Genomic DNA, 17,281 nt, shown 5'->3' on the forward strand with positions numbered 1-17,281 from the left:
TGAAAACTTTTTTTAAAAGAAAAATCATTTCAAAACTGTGTCTTGTTCTTAGAGAAGACCACTCAACAGGACAAAGGATGACTACTAAATCAGTAAAGTCTCTATCATTCTAGTAAAATATCTGAAAACAATTTTAAGAATTTTATGGCTTGTTTCTAAAATTGAGTAAAAATTAGAGGTGGTTAATTAGCTAGCATGTATTTCAAGAAGGAGGAACTAGGGGAATTTTCTATACCAGACATCAAAGCTAAAAATCTGACCTACGAGAACAGTATGATGTTGGGTAAACAGACAGAGGGAACATAAAATATTCCAGAAATAGACAACCATGCGAATTGAGATACATAGATGCCCAGGCATTTGAAACCTTGGTCCCTAGTTGGTTTGGAAAGACTATGGGGGAGGTACAGCTATGGTGGAGCTCCACTGTCATGCCTCCCTGCTGTCATGCCTGCCCGATGTCATGCCTCCCCGCTGTCATGCCTCCCCACTGTCATGCCTGCCCACTGTCACACCTGCCTGCTGTCATGCCTGCCCGCTGTCATGCCTGCCCGCTGTCATGCCTGCCCGCTGTCATGCCTGCCCGCTGTCATGCCTGCCCACTATAAAGATTCTTATCTTTCTGGAACCATAAGCCTTTCCTTGCAATTGTTGCTTTGGTCACATTAATTTTTTCTCTAGCAACAGAAAAGTAACGTGTGTGTGTGTGTGTGTGTGTGTGTGTGTGTCCAAAAGTGGTATTATAATTCAGTCAGAACCCTATAGTGATACCCAGACAAGTAGATTTTTAGGTGTCTAAAGACAAGAAAATGTATCTTCATACAGAATACAAAATCAATTTTCAACTGATTGATATCCAAAGGCTAAAATGAAGCATTTCAAGTTGTGAGAATAAAACACAAGAGAACATACATGTGATCCCAAAGGAAAGCATTATGGTTAGACTGCCAAGTCTACCCCTAAAAAGCACTTATGTTGTAAGAGTAGTTCCCAAAGAGGGAGGGAAGGAGGGAGGGAGGGAGGGAGGGAGGAAGGGAGGGAGGGAGGGAGGGAGGGAGGGAGGGAGGGAGGAGGGAAAGAGAGGGCGGGAGGGGGAAGGGAAAGGAAAAGGAGGGAAGGGAAAGGAAAGAGAGGGAGGGAGGGAGGCAGGGTGGGAAGGAAGGAAGGAGAGAGGGAGAGCAGGAAGGAAGGAAGGGGAAGAAGGTAGGCAGCCAGTGACAGCCAGGAGCCGAGCTGTTGCTGTGAACACCAGAAGCCTTTGGAACTGCTTTGCAGAAGAAACTGTGGTTCTGGTGTGAGCACAGAAGAGCACATTGTTAACAGGGATGTAGACAGTAAAGACCGCCATGAGACCTCAGACAGTGAATGTAGACAGTAAAGACCGCCGTGAGGCCTCAGACAGTGAGTGTAGACAGTAAAGACCGCCGTGAGACCTCAGACAGTGAATGTAGACAGTAAAGACCGCCGTGAGGCCTCAGACAGTGAATGTAGACAGTAAAGACCGCCGTGAGACCTCAGACAGTGGATGTAGACAGTAAAGACCGCCGTGAGACCTCAGACAGTGAATGTAGACAGTAAAGACCACCGTGAGGCCTCAGACAGTGAATGTAGACAGTAAAGACCGCCGTGAGACCTCAGACAGTGAATGTAGACAGTAAAGACCGCCGTGAGACCTCAGACAGTGGATGTAGACAGTAAAGACCGCCGTGAGGCCTCAGACAGTGGATGTAGACAGTAAAGACCGCCGTGAGGCCTCAGACAGTGAATGTAGACAGTAAAGACTGCCGTGAGACCTCAGACAGTGAATGACTCCACAGAGAACTGGAGCAGAGGCCATGGGTGCTACTTTCTGGTGAAGAACCTGTATGCATCTTGTCTATGCTCCGAGATTTGCAGGAGGTGATGTACTGTTTAATCTGGTGGAGGGCAGGTCAAGGCGGTGCAGTGCACGGGTGTAGCACGGGCGTAGTTGCTTCTTCTGGCAGATTTGCAGAGAATCAGAAGCAAAACAGAACAGAAAGTTTTGAAAAAGTTACAACTTTTTCCAGAAAAGAAGTGTGCTTAAAGTTGAGGACAAGGAGAGCATGGGTGTTAAAGAGATTACACTATTAATTATAAAACCAAAAGCAAAACAAAACCAAGTGCTTTGTACTGGCAGAGTAAAAAAGGGTGCTTTGAGAGATCTTGAAAATTAGCAAAACAGCATCTATCTCAGGCTCCAGGGTAAAGTTTCCTTTAGAAGTCAGCACCTCTCTGGTACTCTGTTGATCCAAGAAAGTCTAGGAGGTTATAGGTTATGTATCGTCCTGTGATTCATTCCACCTATATTATTATTCAGATAACTTACAACCCACTACAATCATGATCCAAGAAGACCTGGCTATTGCTTGAGCCGGAATTAGCCATGTGATGCTGGTTTTCAAGGAAGGCAGAAAGCAAGTACTGTGGTGTCTGCAAGGCTTCCACCTAGATAGCTAAAAAAAAGTAGGAAAACCAAGCACAGGGTATCAAGGTCAGTGGGCTAGCAGGATGCCCTGGAAGGGTGAGTATGAATCTGTGAGAGTGAAGCCAAGCTGCAATGAGAACCCAGGACATCGGAAATGCCAGGAACGTGGAAAATCTGCCAAAGAAAGGTAAGGGAGCAGATGGAGCCATCCTAGATGAGAAGCTGTTTCCCAAAAGAGATGGACAGACCAAAATGGAAGATGTGATTATTCTAACCTAAATTCCTCCCATTTCAATCTTGCCACCACTCACTGCAACCAAATATTGGGTTTTCTAATGGTTTCTTTTCCAGTGTCTATAAGCTGGAATGGAAGATGTCTACCACCACCACCACCACCACCACCACCACCACCACCATCACCACCACCACCACCACCACCACCACCACCACCACCACCATCACCACCACCACCACCACCTCCACCTCCACCACCACCACTACCACCACCACTACCACCAACAACAACCACTACCACCTCCACCACTACCACCTCCACCACCACCACCACCACTACCACTTCCACAACTTCCACCACCTCCACCACCACCACCACCACCACCACCACCACCACCACCACCTCCACCACCACCTCCACCACCACCACCACCACCACACCATTATCCCCATGCTTTTCACCTCCCTGGCAGGAGAAAACAGGAGTTTTCTGTTTAGCCCTTTTGCTGAGCAGCCACTATACAAACATTTTCTGTAAGGTGTCAGGAGGGTCAGAATAGCCAGGCCGTCAGGCCAGCTTCAGAGCATATGATTCATGCTATGGGAAAGCCCAGGCAAGTGTGTTTAACACATTCCCAGGCAGTTGCAATGCACAGACAGAGTTAACAATCTAAGTGAAGGGTGAACTGAATGAGTGTCCCACATATCTGAATCCCAATAGGGCATTCCCCAGGGCAGTCCCTAGATGGAACACTTTCTCATAGTATCAGCTCTCACTGGTAACCATCCTGCCAACATCTATGCTGACAGAATAGGAGAATCTCAAGACTTGTAATGTGCAAGTTTCTCCTCCATCTTCCTTCTCTTCCAGAACAATGGGAGATACTCCTCCTATACTCAGACTGGAGTGAATCTCAGGATGTTTCCATCAAGGACTTGTATAACCAATGTAACTAACAGAGTCTCTTTCTTCAACATCTGGTCTCTATTTGTAGCGTTACAACAGTGGCTTTCACACTATGTTCCAGGGAGTTCTGAATTCTTGCAGAAGGATTGTTATGAAAAAAAATCGCTGGACCAGATGATTCAATGGCTGTTTCTGGAACTAGCATTCTACCGTGGTAAAATTCTAGGGGGCAGATTGATTCTAGCAGCTTGAGGTAAACTGTACACTTGGATGTTTGCTTAAGACTGTCTACTACCATTACTACCTAACATAGCAGTCCTTGGAGATGCAGTCATGAAGGTAAATGGGGAGATGGTTAGATCATGAGGTGACAACTGAGATTGGTGCCTTTTAAAGACACACCCAGAGAGCTCCTTTTCATGTCCTTCCATTTAAAGACCAAAAGATAGACACCCATGTTCCGGGACTCCAGCCTTTACCGGAACTGTCAGCAACTTGACTTTGGATTTCCTAGCCCTCAAAACACTGAGAAATAAGATTTTGGTGTTTGTAAACTACCTGCTCCACATAGGACATAAAGAGGGCAGCTTAAGGGAATCTGTTCTCGTCTTCCACCATGTGGATCCTGGCATGGACCTCATACCATCGGGCTGGCTGGCAAGTGCCTTTATCAGCCATGCCATTTCATTGGCCTACAATGGGCTTTTATAACAACATAATCAGACTAAGATATAACCCCTCTTCAAAAGCTGGTATTCCAAACTGATTACTCAGAAACCTAAATCAGTGTGTACGTACCTATTTTGTTTATTAGGTAGGTTTATTTAATCAAATAAAATATGATTTTTTTTTGTGTGTGTAAGCATATATAAATCAGAGATGTATGGTCCAATGAACTGCTATAATATAAAAACAACTTTGCTACAAACACTAGGGGCAACATGTAGTACAGCATTGCCATTCAGGAAGCTTCTAGTAGCACCACATAAGCATTGTGTTGTATTGGATTGCATTGTATTGTATTTCATTGCATTGCATTGCTTTGTATTGAATTGCATTGTATTGATCTGGAGACAGGGCCCATATATTCCAGACTGGCTTCAAACTTACTGTGTAATTTAGGATGATCTTGACCTTCTAATCTTTCTACCTCTACTTCCCAAGTACTGAGGTTGTAGGCATGCCCCATCAAGGCTATCTGTGTGGTGTTGTCTAGCAACTCTAGGGCTTTGTACATGCTAGGCAAGCACTCTTCCAACTGACCTACATCTACATCTTTTGCACATAAGCCTTTTTTTTTAATAGTAGATCTTTTTATAAACAGATAGGTATTTTCCTACAACATAATCTTCATGTTCCCATAGAATCCTATACATTTTTTAAATTTTAATTTTAATTTGTTATTGTATTCAACACAATATATATATATATATATATATATATATATTATACATATATACCAATCATAAAAATGATGGACATGTTATTAAATAAACATAAAAAGATAACGTCTTTTTTTGTTTGTTTGTTTGTTTGTTTTGTTTTAAGTAGAGCTTAAAATCTTGGCTCTTACTGTGGTTAAAAAGCCAACATAAAAACAATTTTTAGACACTGGATTTCATTGTAATAAGGCTGTACTTCAATGTCCCTCACATCACCGAAGGATTTTACCTCCATAGTAGCTAAGCTAAGAGCTCACAGTTCTGCTGTGCCAAGGAATGAATTGTAGGCACATTATTTGAATACAGATTTCCTGCTATGGTCAGAGCTATTTGACTTGAGTGATTGTCATCATTCTCAGCCCACAGGGAACAGGTTACATTCATTTAAAAAATGGTGTGTGTATTAAGATGGTCTATCCATGATGTCATTCACCAACTGTTTCAATGAACAATAGTTCTGCTTGGAGGGTGGCACAGACATAAGTTGAGGATAAGATTCTGGTTCATTGGCTGTAATGATTTTGAAAAGCATTCATCTCAGAAAAAGAGTAACTTGTAAGGTCATTTTCTTCAAAATTGATACAATAATTATAAATATCAAGCAAAATATTCAGTCTCATTTTTTGTTCTCTCACAAGCCACCTCCCAAATTAATTGTCTACATTTCTTTTGGCTGTATAAATAATTTGAAATATGTAAGCTGTTCTGAAAAACCATAGTATAGTGTTAAAAACATCAAATAAATAATCCTACTTATAGAGATAGAAGAAGCATGATTTCAAGACCATTACGTAATACACAGTAAGATACACTGTCACTTACAAACAAGCAGGAAGTATATATGGATTGTACAATATTGGACATATTTCTCCAATTACCAAATTAGAGAGACCACTGGGTGACACCAACAAATTTCTAATTCCTCATATTTTTTAATTTCAATCGATTAGGATGTTGGTAATATTAATTTTCATATTAAAAGATATTAAGAAAAAGTGATTGTTACTTCCTGTTATTTTTGTTGTTAGAGGTAGAATTATGTTTGTGTGGGTTTATTGAAAGATTATTTTCTTGCTTTTTCTAGGGTGTAGTTTCCTTCCTTGTGTTGGGGTTTTCCATCTATTATCCTTTGTAGGGCTGGATTTGTGGAATGATGTTGTATAAATTTGTGTTTATCATGGAATATCTTGTTTTCTCCATCTATGGTAATTGAGAGTTTTGCTGGGTAAAGTATCCTGGGCTGGCATTTGAGTTCTCTTAGGGTCTGTATGACATCTGCCCAGGATCTTCTAACTTTCATAGTCTCTGGTGAGAAGTCTGGTGTAATTCTGAAAGGTCTGCCTTTATATGTTCCTTGGCCTTTTTCCCTGAATATTTTAATATTTTAATATTTTAATATTCTTTCTTTATTCAGTGCATTTGGTGTTTTGTTTATTATGTGACAGGAGGAATTTCTTTTCTGGTCCAGTCTATTTGGAGTTCTGTAGGCTTCTTGTGTGTTCATGTGCATCTCTTTCTTTAGGTTAGGGAAGTTTTCTTCTATAATTGTGTTGAAGATATTTACTGGCCCTTTAAGTTGGGAATCTTCACTCTCTTCTATACCTATTATTCTTAGGTTTGGTCTTCTCATTGTGTCCTGGATTTCCTGGATGTTTTGGGTTAGGAGCTTTTTGCTTTTTGCGTTGTATCAATGCTTTCGGTGGTATTTTCTACAGCTGAGATTCTCTCGTCTCTTAGTGATGCTTGCATCTATGACTCCTGATCTCTTTCCTAGGTTTTCTAGCTCCAGGGTTCTCACTTTGTAATTTCTTTATTGTTTCTAGTTCCATTTTTAGGTCCTGGATGGCTTTGTTCATTTCCTTTGCCTCTTGATTGTGTTTTCCTATAATTCTTTAAGGGATTTTTTTGTTTCCTCTTTAAGGGCTTCTAGCTGTTTACCTGTGCTCTCCTGTATTTCTTTAAGGGAGTTATTTATGTCCTTCTTAAAGTCTTCTATCATCATCATGAGAAGTTATTTTAGATCTGAATCTTTCTTTTCCAGTGTGATTGTGTATCCAGGACTTGCTGTGGTGGAAGGATTGGGTTCTGCTGATGCCAAGTAACCTTGGTTTCTGTTGCTTATGTTCTTAAGCTTGCCTCCCGCCATCTGGTTATCTCTAGTGCTACCTGCCCTCACTGTATCTGACTGGGGCCTGTCCTTCCTGTGGTCCTGGTTGTGTCAGAACTCCTCAAAGTCAAGCTTTCTCTGTGATCCTTTGATCCTGGGTGTACCCAAGCTCCTGGGAGTCAAGCTGCCTTTGGGACACTGAGATCCTGATGTGACCAAGCTCCTGTGATCCTGTGATCCTGTGATCCTGTAATTTTGTGATCCTGTGATCCTGCCTGGGTGTATAAAAGTGCCTAAGAGTAGAGTTTCCTCTGGGTGTTGTGGAACTGGCTGCAGAGTTTGCGTCAAAGGTCTGTTCAGAGCACCGGCCCAGACAGACTAGAAGGAACCTGTGCCATTGGTCTGGAAGAGTTCCTGCATGCCTGGGTCCCGCTGGCCCCAGTTACTCCAGGTGTTGGGATAGATGTTGTGTCTTCCTCACCTCTGATCCTGTTGCACATAAGTCTTCTTAACCAGTTCCTCCTTCCTATTCTGAAGGTAAGCACCATCTTCACACCTTACATTATAGGTTAGTCTTGACTCCTTTTAATACTTATATAAAAATAATCTAGTTCACATTTTGGGTATGTCCCTTTCGCTTAATTATATATTAGTGAGATCCAGCTATGTCTAAAATGTATTGTCAGGTGGTGGTGGTGCATGCCTTTAATCACAGCACTCAGGAAGGAGAGGCAGGCGGATCTCTGTGAGTTTGAGGCCAGTCTGACCTACAAAGTGAGTTCCAGGATAGCCAAGGCTACACAGAGTAAACCTGTCACATAGAGGGGGTGGGCATTTAGATGTGCTTACAACTCATTTTCATTTCTGAATAGTGATCCATTACAGTATCCTAAAACTTTTTAGCCAAGCTATTATTGACAGTCATTGATGTTGTTTCTATCTGGCTATTATGAATGATGGCATAATATTTTGTACACCTTTCTAGGTACACACTATTTTTGCTTCTGTAGCTAAGCTTAAAAAAATGGATCACTGGAAATGTGTGGCAATTTTAAGGTAAGCCCATAAATTCTTCAATCCACCTACCTTCAGAAGCTTTGTAAGCCCATAACCCTCACATGTGAGCTGTAGCGACTCACATCTAATGAACAGAATAGAAATCATGGTGTGTCAATACTAGATCAAATAGGCATTGTAGCTGTGGGAAACCAGTTGTCATTTCAGGAGAATATATGAGCTGGTCTTTAGAGAGATCTATAAAATGAGAAGCCAAGGCCTTCTGGGGATAGTCATTTGAACATTTAGGTATTATTTGCTGCAGTCTTTTCTGTTCCATTTTCTATCTTCCTATAAGGGATTGTAGGATATACATATACAGAAAATAAAAAATAAGTCTGGTTTTAAAGGGTTTCTGGGTTGTAGCTTGTATTCATGTGACTGAGTCATCTCTAAAGCAAGGTCTTCAACTACAGTCAAGTCTGAAGAAGAGCAGATACCTACTGAAAACTCATAAGACATCATCAGCCCAAAAGCATGCAGCTGAGCCTCTAACACAGTCCTGACACACAGAAACAGTGAGAATGCATAGGCATTGTTCCCAGTCACTAAGCTGTGGAGAAGTTTGTCACCTGAATGCTTTTTGAAGCACATGTTCAACCTTAGTGGATATATCAATTTTTTTTTTCTGCAACCAGTTGTGTTTCAGATTTTGTGGGTGTATTCTAAATCCGTGGCGACATTCAGAATCGACAGAATTTTCAGTCTTAGCCCTTCGGGGCTCGGTGAGCTACTGCATACCCTGTGGTTTTAATTTGCATTTCTGATGACTAAGGAAGTGGAGTGCTTTTTTTGTGGTAACTGGGCTTTTGAACTTTTAATTTTTTTTTTTTTTTTTTTTTTTTTAGATTTGAACATTTAGGTATCATTTGCTGCAGTCTTTTCTGTTCTGTTTTCTATCTTCCTATAAGGGATCGTAAGGCGCACATATACAGAAAATAAAAAATAACTCTGGTTTTAAAGGGCTTCTGTGTTGTAGCTTGCCTTTTTGTTCTCTTACCAATGCTAGTTAATGAGCTGACACTTTTTATTTGTTTTCGTGACATTTAACATTTGTTTCTTGTGTGTGTGAAAACATCTAAACATCTTATTTTATGTATTGACTGTGTATCCAGAAAACTCTTGTGTCAGAAAATATTTTTGATCGAAAAAAGGTTTTGCATAGTCTCACTGGCTAGTCTCACTCTGTAGACCAAGCTGGTCTTAAAACTCACAGAGATCCACTTGTCTCTGCTGAGATTTAAGGGCAGACAGCATGCTTAGCCAGATTTTAGGGGGAACCATATATTTATATATATTTCCATTTATTTATTTCTATATATATATGGGAAAGCATGGAAGTTATTTCTGGTTTTTATCTTAAAGATACAGAGAGCTAGAAATAGAGTTACTCTCACCCTCCCAAAAATGTGCTGGAAAAAATGCAAGCTAAACTTTTGAGTTCTTAAGAGAACTAAGGTCACAGAGGGGGTAACAATTAGCAAGATCTGGAAGGGCACTGGTTCATATCTGGAAAATCAGGCATGAGCTCCTTCAGATGTCATCTAAACCAGCAGCAGTCATCGCCTGGTAACTTACTTATTTATGAATAATGACTTATTTGTTTTTATGTGTGTGTGTGTGCTGGCCAGAAGAGGGTATCAAATCCTCTGGAACTAGAGTTACAGATGGTCGTGAGCCTCCATATAGGTGCTGGACATTGAACCTGAGTCCTCTGTAGGACCCGCCAGTGAGTGCCCTTAACCACTGAGCCATCATCTCTCCAGCTCCTCACCTAAAAAGTTATCGTAAGTTGCTAAAAGTTGGGTGTGGCTGGTGATATAGTGAACTCAATGGTGTTTACACCTTTTTGCAGAGTTTTGTTTGTAAGGATTCTAGTGAGAGCTCACTAGGAAAATTGTTAAGACCCTGAGAATGTTTTTCCCCTTTCCTTGGTTAGATGAAGAGAATAATGAGCACCAACCTCTGCCAAGAAACCATCTGCCCCATCTTTCCCATCTTATCCTATCCCTCCAGGACATAATGCTTATGTAGAAAAGACAAATGGAAACATTGTATCCTTAGGTAGTTTAGAGACCCTTGCTACTGGGAAAAGCAAAAGGGAAAAAGTATTTGCACCTGGGAGAAAAGGAAGCAACAGAGTTTAGAATTAACAAATTCTAAATGTGGAGGAGGGGTTAGGAATACCAGCAGAGGCTTCTAAGAAGTAGTGTCTGATTAAAATGAAAACCTAATTAGAATATCAGAGACCCTCCCTTGCCATTGTGACTACTCCAACAGGGCACAGCTGCAGAAAAATAGAAAATGAGCCATGATGTATGCATTTCTCCGTGTTAGTTTCATTTTTTGTTTCAGGTGCAAAATACTTCCCAGTAGCAACTTGAGGGAAAGTATTTGATCTTACAATTTGAAGGGATATGGTCCATCCTGAGACAGCAGTTTGTATTAACCTGTGATCAGCTAGCTTTCTCTGGGCTGTTCAGTCCAGGATCCCTGTCCATGCAATGGTACTACACAGTTAAGGTGGTGCTTCCCACCTTAATTAAACTAATCAAGATAGTCCCTTATAGACAAGCTCAAAAGCTAACTTAAACTATATGATCTCCCAAAAGTCTGTCTGGGGGGCTTGCCTGCTAATTGATTCTAGAGCCAGCCAAGCAGTTGGCAATCAAGAGTAACCATTCTAGCCTCTATTTGGAAGGACCAAAAACAAAAAAGACCCCTCCTGCTGCAGGGTCTGAAGCAGAGCACCTGAGGACAGTGAAGGCATGGCAGAGGTCCTGCAGAGCACAGAGCTGCACAGCGGCTTACAAACGAGGGAAGGACGCACACAGCAGTCACTGTTCCGCCCTCCAAGTCAGCATCATGCCTGAATCACAAGAGATTTTCTCATAGAGCACCTGAGGCTGCTGCTTTAGGTCACTTGCCGAGTATGAGAGACTACTAGAGATGGAGAAAAAGCTAGGTTATGCCCACCCCACCCCAGGCCTCTGCTGCAGTGTTATCTTAAGAGCCTGCCTCTTCATCATCCTCTGAAACAGTAGACAAAGCTGTCCCAGAAGCTCAGTCGGCCCTGTCTACCACCTAGATGGACCTACCCAAGTCCTTACCTCGGAGAAGTGGCCAAGAAGCCCACCCACCCTGAGGGTCTTAGCGTTTGAGAAGCAGCCAGGTGGCCCTGATCAACATCCTCAGGTAAGAAAAGGAGCTGGGAAGCCTGTATCTAGCAGATCAATACCCAAAAAGCTTTGTAAAGGCATTCAAGTGGTCTTTAGACAGGAAAGCATCCCCCTTAGTGGCCCTAATACTACATGGCCAGTGGGAATTTGTTCTCATCATTAGGAATGCTGCATTATAGCTGTCTGGGGCCTCTGAAATGTCTGGTCAACAGGTGTCAATTCCTGATACTGTATGTACTGCTCCATTGGAGTGATCCTATACCAGTGCTCTGTGAAGACTAAAGACTTCTTTTGCCCTATTACTACATAAATTTTACCCAAAGCCAGCAACTGCAGTTAAAGAAGCTACACAGAGATGATAGATAGTACTGTGTCCAGGTAAAGTAAAAAATGGTAACCAACCAAAATGATACTCTCAAATCTTCAAGAGACAGTCTTTTCCTGCAAAAGCCACCCTATAAAATTCACATAGATAACAGATCAGCCAGGTGTCCTAATGCTAACTCATTGACACTAGAACCATCAAAAATCGATTAACACGGTGCCTCAAATAGAGCACAGTAACTCGAGGAACAGACAAAAGGGAAAGGACATTCATAAAAATACCTGGAAATAATTCAAAATAAGAAGTCCAAGGAAACTTTTCAAGACTAAAAGAAATAGACAATTCAACAATACCATAAAATACATCTGAATTAAGCATCAGAAAAGTGATTGGAATTAAGAGAGACCATAAAGAAGAACCAGACTGAAATATCTCCAGCTGAAGGATTCAGTTGAACACATTTTTTAAAGTATAGCTGACAGCTTCAATAAAAACCTAGATCAAGCACAAGAGCTTCTGAACCTTAAGACTGATTCTTTGAAATAAACTGAGTCAGATAACCATCCTAACAAGGAAGAAAGGGGAGCAATTAGATGAATTATGGGATTCAGATTCCTTCAGAATTATGGGGAACACTGCAAAGTTCCATTCAGAGACCAGCTTAGGTGAGCAACCTGTACCCCAGCACAGGCATTGCTGGAAAGATTTTGGACTTATTATTCACTGTAGTTAACCACAGTGACAGCAAACTTAGAATACAACTTTGAATGTAGATCAACAGAAATCCCTCTACTACCACCTGAGTGAGAGGAAGTGCTTTAAACCAGTGGATGAGAAAACCCAGAAATAAACAACTTCTGATTTGAGAACTTAGTTATCCCTTAACATGGCCAGGTAGTGAAGCCAATGTCACAGGAGCTAAGCCACAGGTTGACCTGTAATCTCAGAAACTAGAAATAAAAAGTTACATTTCTAACCAAGAACTAAGACCCTGCCAAACTAAGGAAGGATGGAAAAAAGCCTGAATTTTAAGAACAGCATACTTGGTAAAGAACATATAAGAATGAGCACAGTACATTCTGCCCATTGTTTTCAGGAGCTCTGGGAATGTTTAGAGGAGGGGTATGGATGGAGAAGCAGCTCACAGGGAGCAGCATATGCTGAGGGACTCCATCTTTTTCCAGGTTCCTCTTCCTTGCTGGTTTTGCTTCCTGCTGCCATGACCTGAAGGAACTTCCCCACCACACATTCCCAGATTCCCAGTACAACAATGCCCTGTGCACATAGCACCGAGAGAGTCTGGCCTGGGCCTTCTGAAACTGTAGCCCTGAATGAATTTCCCCTCCTTTCAGTTGTTTTGTCATGTAGTTCATGCAGAAATGTAAATGTAACTAACACAGAAAACTGTTTCCAGAGAAGCAGGGTGATTGTTACAGCAAATGGATGGCCAAGAGAACTCTCACTATGATGTTGTGGTTCCTCTAGACCCTCCTGAACCTTCACATTAGCATTGTGACATTTTTTTCTATGTTAGGAAGATGCAGGAGACCCACCACCAACCCCATTCAGGTATAAGTAATTTCAGAAACATGATCTCTATCCCAGAACCCCTCGAAGGTGAGGAATAAATTGTTGGGGTATTGGTAATTTATTGTCCCTAAGGGAGGCAGACATGTTTAGGGGAAATGTTAACTCACCTTGAAAGTATCCTGTAATTTTGTTTCAGGTCAAACTTTTAGTGCAGGGGTGGGGGGTGGACGGTGCTGTGGAGGGGGAGGCATGGGGGAGGGGCTGAAAGTAAAAGTAAAGAGTACAAAGTAAGACATTAAGAAGTGAAGAAAACGCCCATGTGTCCAAACAGGGGGTTTCCCACACAGGTGTCTACTTCGGCTGCTGGCTAATGCTGTGTCTAGTTACCATTTTTTCTGTCATCTCTCTTCTCTCCCTTCCTTTATGATGGAGATGTTTTCTGATGTGTTTACAAAAAGATAAAGACAGAAAGAATATGTTCTATAGGGGTGTGGTGAGGTGTGGGGGAAGGAGGTGTCTCAGCGAGCACATGCCAAGGCATCCCTTCCCCCTGAGGGGCCAGACACACAACAGTATAGCATAGAATAGAGTTTATTGAGGGCATGGTGAGGGGAGTTAAGAGGGTAGTAGAGGCAGAGAAAGGCAAAGGGAGAGAGTAGAGAAGCAGAGACCGGCCATGAGAACTTGAGGGAGGAAGGGAGGGGACAAGCAATCTCTTTTATAGTGGGTTAGCCTACCTGCTGTTGCCAGGTAACTGTTGGGAGGAGCACATCTGGCTGTTACCAGGTAACTATGGGGTGGAGATTAGACAGAATGCTAACATTTTCCCTATATGTTCAAAGTACATGTGGAGTTTTGAGAAAAGATGGAACTACATGCTTACAGAGATGTGTAGGGATAAACCGATTACATTTTTGCAGTATGAGATAAACATGAGCCTTTGAAGGGGCCAAGCTCAGGGTATTTGGAAAATTCCACCAAGACCCCAGAGCATAAAGACCCCTCCCTTCCTGGATTACATTCCTCAGAAAATCAGAAGGGGCCAAGCACTGGCCACCTACAGACAAGGGAAGTCCTTACCACCTCATTCCCTAAGGGCCAATCAGTTTAAAAGTCACACTTTCTGCCAATCACATTGTTCCTAGTAGCTGATGCTCTATTCCACCCCTGGAAACTGTGTAAAAAACTCACCAAATAGGCCACCTGGGGTCACTGCCTCTCCATTGGGTGCAGGATGACGACCCCAGCATGCTGGAACAGTAAATTCCTCTTGCTTTTGCATCAATCCCAGCTCTTTGTTGTTCACTCAGGGGGTCCCCGGTAAGCTAAGGCTCATCAGAGTCTTACACCTTTGGAGTCAGGTATGGAGTGTTATGGCTTAAATATGAAATTTCACCTACAGACCCTTATGCTGGGGCTTTGCTACCAGCCAATAACCTTTTGCACTGTGACTGGATCCTGAGGACTATGACCAACATGTTGGATTCATAATATGATGAGAGGCTGTAAAAAAAGAAAAGACAGAGTCTAGTTAGAGGAAACAGGCCTAGGTAGTGGGTTGACATCTTGTCTGCCCCTCCCCCACCACTGTCTTGTGTTTCTTGGCTGCTGTGGAGTAAGCATCCTCTACCAAATGCTCTTACTGCTGCTATGCCCTACCTTTATTCACCACCCAAATACGGTCCAGCCATCCTGGTGACCCCTTCTTTGGGGAAATAATAGAGCATGTATTCAATATTCCAACATTTTATGAGTCTGGCCAAGGAGCTCTGTATTAACTTTCTTATTGTCTTAACCAAGATGCCAGAGGGAAGGCATCTTCTTGGGAAGGGCAAGCCAAAATGCATCTTTTTCCCTTTAAATTATTCCTTTCAAGTGTTCACCATGGTGATGGAAAGTTTGATGAGCACAGTCTCTCTGGGGTCTAGTGACACATGTCCTTTGGATAATAACACACAGGTAGTAGCATTTTGGCTCTCAGCAGCCTTTGATTATCTAGAGAGCATTGTGTCCTGGCACTGCCTGACCTCAGATCACACAGAAATAAGTTTCTGATGGTTAATATTAACTTGATTGGATTGAGATCTGGGAGGCCATTTCCAAAGAGTTAGTTCATGAGGGTCATGATCTAATGGATGGGTTAATTCTTTGATGGATGCATAATATGATACTATTGTTTGGAGGGGGTATAAGGTAGGAAGGAAGTATATGACCTAGCTGGGGAATGTAAGACACTAGGGTATGTTTTAGAGGTATGTCTTGCCCTTGCCTCTTCCTGTATCATCCTTTACTCTGTTTTCTGTCCCTTATAAAATTAACAACTTCCACACTCGCTCTCCCACAGCCAAGATGGTCTACTGAAGTGCAGGAAGCTAAGAAGTCATAGACCGAACCATGAGTCAAGAATAAACTATTCTTCCTGGAAGTTTTTCCCTCTGCCATCTTGGTTAAAATAAGAAAAATAATTAATTCAGAGTTCCTTGGCCAGACTCTTAGAATGTCAGAACACCAAATACATGCTCTATTATTTCCCCAAAAGAAGGGGTCACCAAGCTTCAGGCCTCCTTGCTGTACCCCACATCTGCTGGAGCAGCACCCACCTGTTTATTTCTTCCCAGCAGCCCTCAAGTATCTACAGTCTGCTAGGTCCTGTCAGTGCACAAAGACGGTCATAAAGGAAACCAAACCTCATAAATACCCTTCCCCCACAAAATAGGAACACTAGATGCTTGCTCCAGTCTTATCCGCGAGGACAAGTCTGATGCAATATCTGCCTGTGCCTGGTGTGTTGAGGGCACTCGCGCAGTGCGACTCTGTTCTCCTATGCACTCTGTGTTCCCTGTCATTTAAAGTATTCTGGGTCTGTGAGATCTCATATCTGTGAGACGGACAAGACAGAAGCAATTTCCTCATGTAGTCCTTCCCCTGAATTAAAGCCTACATGGTCCATCTCTGTCTCTCCCCTGGGATTGTCCAAGTATTAGGAAATCATTCCAACCCGACCAATCATTCATACCCGACCAAGGAACCAAATTCCTGCACCAGTGTGCTGCAAGTGTCCCCTCTGGCTTTGATGCAGCTGGGTTTGTGTTCACCTGGTGTGAGGAAGCTCCTTAACTGACTTCCAGATTATGTGTGTATGTGTGTTTGTATGTAATGCATGTGTTTCTGCACGTCCTTCCACACAGAATCACATTTACTTCCTGAGCCATCTCAGCCAGCCCATGTATGATATTGTTGAATGAACATCTGTGGGAGGAAGGAGGGCTGAGACTTCCTGTTCTGCCATTTTGCTGACGTTCTCTGTGGTTATGGTTTACCTTCCCATGATGACTAGTAGTTATGAAATATATTTTCCATGTGCTTATTGGCTATTTGAATACCTTCCTAAGGAAAATCTGTTGAAGTCCATTATTTTAAAACTGAATTTATTCTGGATATCAATCCCTAAACATTACTGGGTTTGAGCAACTAACTTTTAGGATAATCTGTTTATGTGGCAATGGAAGACACGGAAGTTCATACATAAATATCTAATAATAATTGTTAATATGGAAAAATATTACAAGCTATATACTGCCTGACATTCGGGGAAGAATTTTACTATAACATTTCTATTTGATATACCATCCTCTTAGCTACTTTTCTGTTGCTGTAATAAAACACCATGGCCAAGGCAACTTACAGAAGAAAACATTTGTTTTGGTTCTGGTTCCAGGTGGATAAGAATATGTCATGGAAAGGAGGCGTGGCAGCAAATGTAGGTATAGAGGCAAACATGGTGGTGGGAGGAGAAAGCTGAGATAGCACGTATTCAACCACAAACATGAGTTAGAGAATGAGACAGAGATGGGCTAGACTGTGAACATTCAAATCTGGCCCCAGTGGCCTGTTTCCTCCCTCAGGGCTGTTCTTCACAAATGTCTCCAATCTAGGGACTAAGTATTCAAATGTATATGTCCATGGGAAACATTTCATGTTATACCACAGCAATTAATATACTATTTCAAAATGCCTAGAGGGTCATAATATTGTGAGAAGATTCTTACTGAGTC

The sequence above is a fragment of the Apodemus sylvaticus genome, chromosome 15 (genome assembly GCF_947179515.1).
Source record: "Apodemus sylvaticus chromosome 15, mApoSyl1.1, whole genome shotgun sequence".
NCBI lineage: Eukaryota > Metazoa > Chordata > Mammalia > Rodentia > Muridae > Apodemus > Apodemus sylvaticus.